The sequence below is a fragment of the Pipra filicauda genome, unplaced genomic scaffold (genome assembly GCF_003945595.2).
Source record: "Pipra filicauda isolate LSUMZ 115617 unplaced genomic scaffold, ASM394559v2 scaffold31_size4109673_pilon, whole genome shotgun sequence".
Lineage (NCBI taxonomy): Eukaryota > Metazoa > Chordata > Aves > Passeriformes > Pipridae > Pipra > Pipra filicauda.
Genome location: NW_024104443.1, coordinates 2,360,591 through 2,368,475, shown reverse-complemented (window position 1 = coordinate 2,368,475; position 7,885 = coordinate 2,360,591).

Sequence of the window (7,885 nt, the reverse complement as noted above, 5' to 3'; positions counted from 1 at the left end):
CACAAATACACTGTAAAATGTACATACAATCTACTTGATCTCTTGTAAGTTCTTGTCCCTCTTCCCTGTTTTAATGGAAATATATAAAATAGGAGTTATGTCTCATTAATAGTTCTCATTTTCCATGTAGACTGAGAATGAAACCAAATTTTGGATTACAGTGTGAAACCATAAATAAGTTATCAAACCCACAGTACTGTAAATTCAGAAATTGTTTTGTTCCAGAGGTTCAGTTTACATAGTTTTCATGTTCTTTTCAGAATTCTGAGCTAGATCCTCACCATTGACCTTTACTTCTTACTTGAAATTCTACTTTATGCTTTATCCAGTTTATTTTTAAAATACTTGAGCTTCTAGGATTTCACAATAACATTACCTGAATGACCACATAGCTTCAAAATATTGTGAAGACAGAAAGATTCAGATGTCTCTTAGGCTTTGGTTGTTAAATCTCAGGATAAGTTATCTTTACTAGTTGAAGAAGAAGTTTAAAAAAACTCCGGTAGAGGAAAAAGGTAAAGGTAAAGGGCGACTGATAATTGAAGAATACCAGAGGACAGTTTATTAAAAAAATTGACTAAAGATGGTTTGCTGTACAGATGACAGGGACTATGACTGAATAAAATAGGCAGAAAGCAGAGAAACAGGTCTAAGGATGGCAAGTGAAGAACTGAATTGGCCAAGCAAAGATGCTGAGACAAGATGTTAATGGTGGTGAGAAAGACTGAATGCAGAGTGGGGGTTGAGCATGCAGTCCTGGCCTGTCCCCCTTCCACAGCCTTGAAAAGAGCTGAAAGTATTTACATTTCACTGTTCTTTTGTTTCATATCACATACTGTACAACATGGAAATCAGTTTACATCTTAAAATCCCATGCACAGGTGTGTGCACACATACAATACGAATTTGATCCAGCATCTGAAGTTAGGAAATGACAAATGGATCTTGCCTTGCAACTTTAATGCATGAGAATTAAACAACCTTGAAGTAAGACCTTGTCTTATTCATTTCATAGACTGGATGCTCAGGAGGTGATTCATTCATTTTATTCATTTATTAAAAAATTGAAAAAGTGTCTAGTGAATGAGGACACTGAGATAAGAATGGATATGGGAATGTTAAGTGATGATTGTGAATAAAACTGCAAAAATATGAGTGCTTTTGGAAGGGGAGAGAATGCCAAATGTTTCACTGTGGTATTTTCTCAGGACATTTTCTAACTTATTTACATTGTAAATGATACCAATAATTTTTTTCCTTAAGAATATTCAAACACCTTTACTACACGAAAACAGTTTTCTCCCACAAAAAATGGACAATAATTTAATTTTGTCTTAATGCATACAAATATTTCCGAAATTTTAATTCTTGAGCCCTGAAAAATAATCCATTATACACAAAGATATCGAATACCTTTGAGGATCATATTCTAAGCTTTATCTTGCTCAAGGTGTGTGAAGATAGTCAAGTCATTTACACTACATTTTTCTACAGTTGTCTGTAGTTATATATTCTTAATTTTTTAAGTGTTTGACATGAGACCGGGGGTCTGATTTGAAAAGCTCTTGAGCAACAACTTTACTTGGAGTTTTCTTTGAATTTTTAAGGTCTATAAACTGCTAAGTGATCTGTAAAATCAGATCACACATCTCTGATGGGATGTTCTGAATAATTTACCACTTTTCACCCTTATCTCTGTATCTCAGACTGCCAATAGAAAATAAGCATAAAAATGCCTTCCTCCCACAGAAGCTTTGTGAAGCTAAATGAATCCATGTGAAGTACAAAAGTACCATATAAATATCATGTAAAAGAGTTCATGAACACAGTCAAATATTTGATTCTACAGTAAGAAGCTTCTAGTAGTTCGTGTTAACCAAGGCCTAGAACCATTAAAGGACAAAAATTACCAAAACCCATCTGAATATCATTTTATATCAATTACACTGAACATAAAGGAGACCTGTAAGGTAAGAACACTGTGCTGACCACTAAAGGAAGACCAACTTACTGTTGCAGAGAAAATTTTGTATCTCCTAATTCCTTGAGTTTATGCTTTTGCTTCTGAAGTAATAATTACTACTACTGTGTGCATACATGAACATTGTTTTCTTTCTTGCTCAAGTCTACCCTCTGAATAAGTCTAGTCCATTAGATAATCCTTCAATAACATTCTTCAGATGTATTCATAATTCACGTTTCTTAGTTAACAGACATTATATGTATTGCTACTCAGCTAGTCACAAAAGATAACAATAAGGGTCTATTTTGTTTTAAAACACTTTTCCAAATTCTGTTGAACTTAAGCCACTCAAAATAAGCATAATCCTTAAAAGGTGTAAAGACTTTTAAGCGGTTTGTTTATATATTAAACCACAATCTATATCTGTGATTAAAGAAAGAGTATTGTACACATTGTATACCTTTTTGACTTCTTCAGTTGTCTCATTTTTAAGATTATGAGATTGTGATAAAGTGGACCAATAGAATCAGTATCTACAACAAGGCAGTGAAAATAATGGCTTGAGTGCTTTGCAACTGGTGTTGGGGTAATGAAATGATTATATAATCCTTTATATTCATTTGTATAAATTGTCTGCGGGGAATATACTTCAGTGGGAATTTCTGTCAGTACTGGTATTTCTGTTTAGATTACAAAGTGTTATGGGACCACAAAACTGTGAAGATATACTTTCTCACATACATTGAAACTCATTCACTGTGAGAAATATCTCTAATTAAAATTTAGAAGACAGCCAAATAAAGTGAAACAAAGAACTTCATGAACAGCATGCTGGGTGCAACGAACTCATTACCTGGTTCGAGCACACCCAGCCGGGAGGGACGAGCCCTTTCTAAGGTCTCTTGATTTACATAACCACTCCCTCGGTCCTGCCATGCCAGGCCTTGCTCTTTTCTTCCTTAGAAGGTAATCTTTGCCTTTTGGCTGTCCTCATCCACCTATCAGGTTGTTTCCCTGCCCCCAGCCACATGGTCCCTTGGCAGCAAGCCCTTACTGCCTTACATGCTCTCCAATTTGCCTCTCTACTAAAACAGTAAGTTAGCAGTAAGTAACAGTGATTAGAACAAGAAGAACAGTAATCAAAGCAGTGGCCAGAACAATAAGAACAGTAAACAAAGCAGTAAGCAGCAATAAGTAACAGTGACCAGAACAACATGCAACTCACCAGCTCCTGACCACAAAATGGCTCTTCAATCTCCCCAAACAAAATGACCTCCAGGTATCTCAACATGAGGTAACCATGGAAATCCCTGCTTGTAATAAAACCGCCTTATTTATTTCCCACAACCACCAACTAAAGAAAATATAAAATAGCTTTACATTTAGGGTTTGCTATACTTGCTTTTGTATCAGCAGACGTAAGCGGTGAAATTTCCTCCTGTACAAAGACACAAGAAAAAAATTCCAGGTGAAACTGATTCTTTTATCAGTGGGATTTCTGTATGTTTTTTCATGATTTTCCAGACAGAAATATGCTTGCATGCAGTGTACAGTCGAGGTATGCAAACCTTTTAAAAATGGCAGATGTATCACATTTATGGCCTGTGGATTCTAGAGCTACCTATCTATGCAATTGCAATTGTTCTTTGTCTGGAAAAATCTGAAACTCTGCTTGTATCAAGACAGATTTTATTTATGTTTTTTTTTTCTGGAAAAGAATTTGTCCAGAGCAAACCAGATATACCATTTTCCTCTTCTGGTGGAATTCCTATAAAGCATGAAGATTACACATTGCAGCTTCTCCCTTCTACAACCAAGAGCTAGGTTAAAAATATGAAAGTATCTTTAATGAAATTACGGATCTAAATGATCAGAAATGAAGATGAAAATCATTTAGTAAATCTCTAGGATGGTGACAGTATGTGCCGAAGAGGTTCTAATATGGCTGTAAGGTAAGGACCAGGTGGTTTTAATTTTGAAAAATAAGTGTTGAAAAGTAACTTAGTATAGTATGCAAAGTCAGTGACCATGTCATAAAATATTCTGAAAAATAACAGTAATGCCATTTGAATTCCATTAAATTCTGAACTGTTTCAGCCACGGAATTTGTCTGACATGTTATGACAGTGCAGCGGGCAATTACCCAAGAGCTTAAGGACACTCCTGTGGGATTATGCACAGCGATGGTTGAGCATGAGTAGTAATATCCCAATTAAATGGCAGTTAGTTGCCTGTGAGAAGTCATTTCAAAAGTTGTTCAGTGCCAAAAATATTGATGTTATACATTATTCAGTTCTCTTTTTAATCATAGAAGGACAATAATATGTGGGGGTTAGTTTATTTGTTTGTTTAAAAGGAAGAAACTGTCATTTATTCCTGTATTCTTGTGCTTGACTTAGCATAGTTTTAAGGCAGGAAGTGGTGGCATTTTGGGGTTTTTTTTAAGCTTATTTTTCACTTACTCCCTTAAGCATGTTAAGCATTTTTGCAGATGAACCATTGAGACTATTAGGAGAATACCAGTAATAACATATTAATCATTGAGAACATTGTCTGCACTCTCTCCAAAAACTGACCTTCCACTCTAAGTGGCACCATATTAATACATTTTATTTAAATAATATGTGCATTGAGTTTTGAAGACCCAATGTGTTTTGTGGAAGAGTAAATTTCAGGAAAAATATTCAGAATTATATGAATTTAAGAGTACAAATATTCACATCAATAATGGATTCTAGGCATTACCTGTTGAGATAAAGTATTGAAACAGCTTTAGTCTTGTTTCCAACTAAAAGTAATGAAAATCACTTGAATTTTGAATATTAAATACTTCCAGTGAATTCCTTCTATTATCCATCAACCATTAACTATTTCATAAATTATTCTGAAAATAAATTAACCAAATCAAGGACTAAATTACATTTGATATAATCAGAAAATATTTCATGGATGATTTGAAAAATACAGCCTATATTGATTAGATAATTTATTGGGCTAGAAGTCAGCTTAAAGAAGACAGAAGTTCTCTATCAACCTGCACCTCAGTAAGTCTTCCATCATCCCCATATCACCATTGTCAAATCAGAGCTCAAATCAGTCCAGCAGTTTAATTACCTAGTGTGGTGGTTTGAGACCCCCAAAAATCCAATTTCTAGTCCAAGCCCCCCTCCCACAATTTGTTGCAGTGTGAGAGGTTTTTCCAGTCATAACACAAGACTCAGTATGGGGGGAAGGGAATTATATTATAATTATTACTTACACAAATAAATACTATAATAAATTATATACACAATTCTAACTCTCTCTCCTATGGTAAAACAATATTTACATTAGATCAAGTCCCTCCTTTCCCTCTAATAAAAGTTCAGAAGGGAAGAAGGAAAAATCCTTTCCACTTTCAGGGCAGTAGTGTCTCTCCTCTTCAAAGCAGTAGTCATAGCTGGAATCTCTCTCTCTCTCTCTCCATTACACACAAGGGAGTCTCTTCTCATCCCTCAGCCCTTCAGCTCCAACCGAAGGTCTCGCCCTTAGACTGTGATAACCGGGACAAAACTAGTTTCACCGTGGTCATACCATGGAATGCAAGACACCCCATGAAAGTCCCTTCCTCGAGGGGTTGAGTTCCCTTGCATCAGAACGTTTAGGGCAGCTCTCAGATCAGTCTTTGTCCCAAGCATCCTGCCAAAGCTCCTTTGCTCTGTCTCAAACTGCCAGCGTGGCAGCAGGCGAGGGTGGGGGGAAGGCAACCTCCCCCGCATTCCATCTGGCCCGTTCTGATCCAGCTTCAGAACATCCCTGAGCTTCTTAGCTCCTGTCTCCGGTGCTGCTGCATTTCAGGACTCCCTTCAAATGGAAGTCCACCCCCTCCTTTTAAGAGGATTCTCCAAGGGTTTTTGGGAAAGTAATTCAGTCTTACCCCAAAAACAGTCTCTGCTGAGTTTTCTTTGCTCTGTTGCAAGCTCTCCCTCCTGCAGGAACATCTCTGCGTCTCTCACCCTGGCTACGTGCCATCTCTGCTGCTGCTGGCTATCTTCTTGGCTTTCGGCCAAAGCTCTCTATTCGATGCTGTCTCTGCTACCACTTTTCTGTCTTCTGCTGCCCACTCACTGCAAGGAAATTTCCTCCAGTTCTTAGCTACAGTACTTGGCCGAGTTTAACACTGTTCCAAGCTCCTGCAGCCCCCAGCAGGGCTTGCTGGCCCCTACCTCTTAATGGCTCAGACCATGGCTGCCTCTCTTCCAACTACGTCATCCTCCTTCTTTTCTGGTCTGGTGTGATATGTTTTAATTTTGCAGGGGTGCTGATTGGGCCAACACCAAGAAACACCACCCCTCTGGAGTTAATGACTTTCCAACTCCAGGGGAAAACCCTTTTTAACCCAGGACACCTAGATAGCCTCATCTCCTCAGATGGTAAGATTGACGGACAGAGAGACAACAGGTTAGCAAAGGCACATAGAGCTTTCGGAAAACTCCACAAAAGAGTTTGGCAAAATAAACACATGAAGAATAGTACAAAGATCAGTGTTTACAGAGCCATAGTGCTGTCTACTCTTTTATATGGATCTAAATCATGGGTCATCTACCGCCAGCACCTGCGTCTTCTAGAACGCTTCCATCAACGCTGTCTCCGTACAATCCTAAACATCCACTGGTCAGATTATGTGACCAATACATTTGTTCTAGAACAAGCAGCAGTCACAAGTATTGAGGCCATGTTGCAGAGAACACAGCTGCGATGGGCAGGGCACGTCTCCAGGATGAAGGACCACCGCCTCCCTAAGATCCTGCTTTATGGTGAACTTGCCACTGGCTGCCGCAAGAGAGGAGCCCTGAAGAAAAGATACAAGGACTCCCTGAAACAACATCTCAGCCTTGGCCATATTGATCACCATAACTGGTCTACTCTGGCCTCCAATCGGGAGGTCTGGAGACACACCATCTATAACACTGCTACTTCCTTTGAGAAAGCACGCAGGATCACCCTTGAGGAGAAAAGGCAATGCAGAAAGAATCATGTCTTGCAGGATATACCACCTAAGGAGTCCTTCTGCTGTGCCTTTTGCAACTGGACTTGTCTATCTCGTATTGGCCTTTTTAGCCACTAGTGCATTTGTAACAAATGTGGGTAAAGCCCTTCCCAAATCTTCATTCGCGAAGCCCAGCCATGATGACATCTCAGTCACGCATCTCAGTTACACAGCTGTTAAATGAACGAAAGCCACTATGTTTCATCTGAGCGCTCCCAGATGCTTGCACATGATGACCTGCAGGTCCGTACTGTGTTGCAGAAATCCCTTGGTCCCAGAACAAACCCAGGCAGCTCACAGTAGGAGAGGAGCCTGTAGGTGGGTCATGCTGGGTACCAGCAAGTACACCTCATGTGCTTCCTTCCCTCCATCGAACAGCGCAGCAAGGAGGTCCAATGTGAACAATCTTTCTGTTTGACAGTAGAAATTATGAATAGAGTTGTTTTCTTCTAAGAAAAACCCATCATAGTTCAAAGAAACAAAATGGGTGAGTTCTGCCCAGCACGAGTGGAGAACTGTGTCTGCAGGCTAATTATTTCAACTTCAGCTATAGTTTACCCTTATTCTGTAAACAATCTACCTTTCTTAAGTGTGATTATTCATTTTATTTGATACACTGATATTCTTGGAGACAGAACTTGTAAGAATGTGGTCTACCCTGTCAGTGTAGCAAATTAGTGACAATTATCAGACTACACGTAAGACGTTTCATTGAAGACTCCCAAGCCTTTATCATCTCATTAATCAGAAAGGCAGAAACAAGCTTACAGTATAAAACAAGAGTAAATGAATACTCATAGCAAGTTTATATTTGTGGATAGTTTCAGCTGCTGGTGAATGATCTTTTAATTTGAGCATTTTAGACACAAATAAGTGTTTCTAACTCTGAAGGA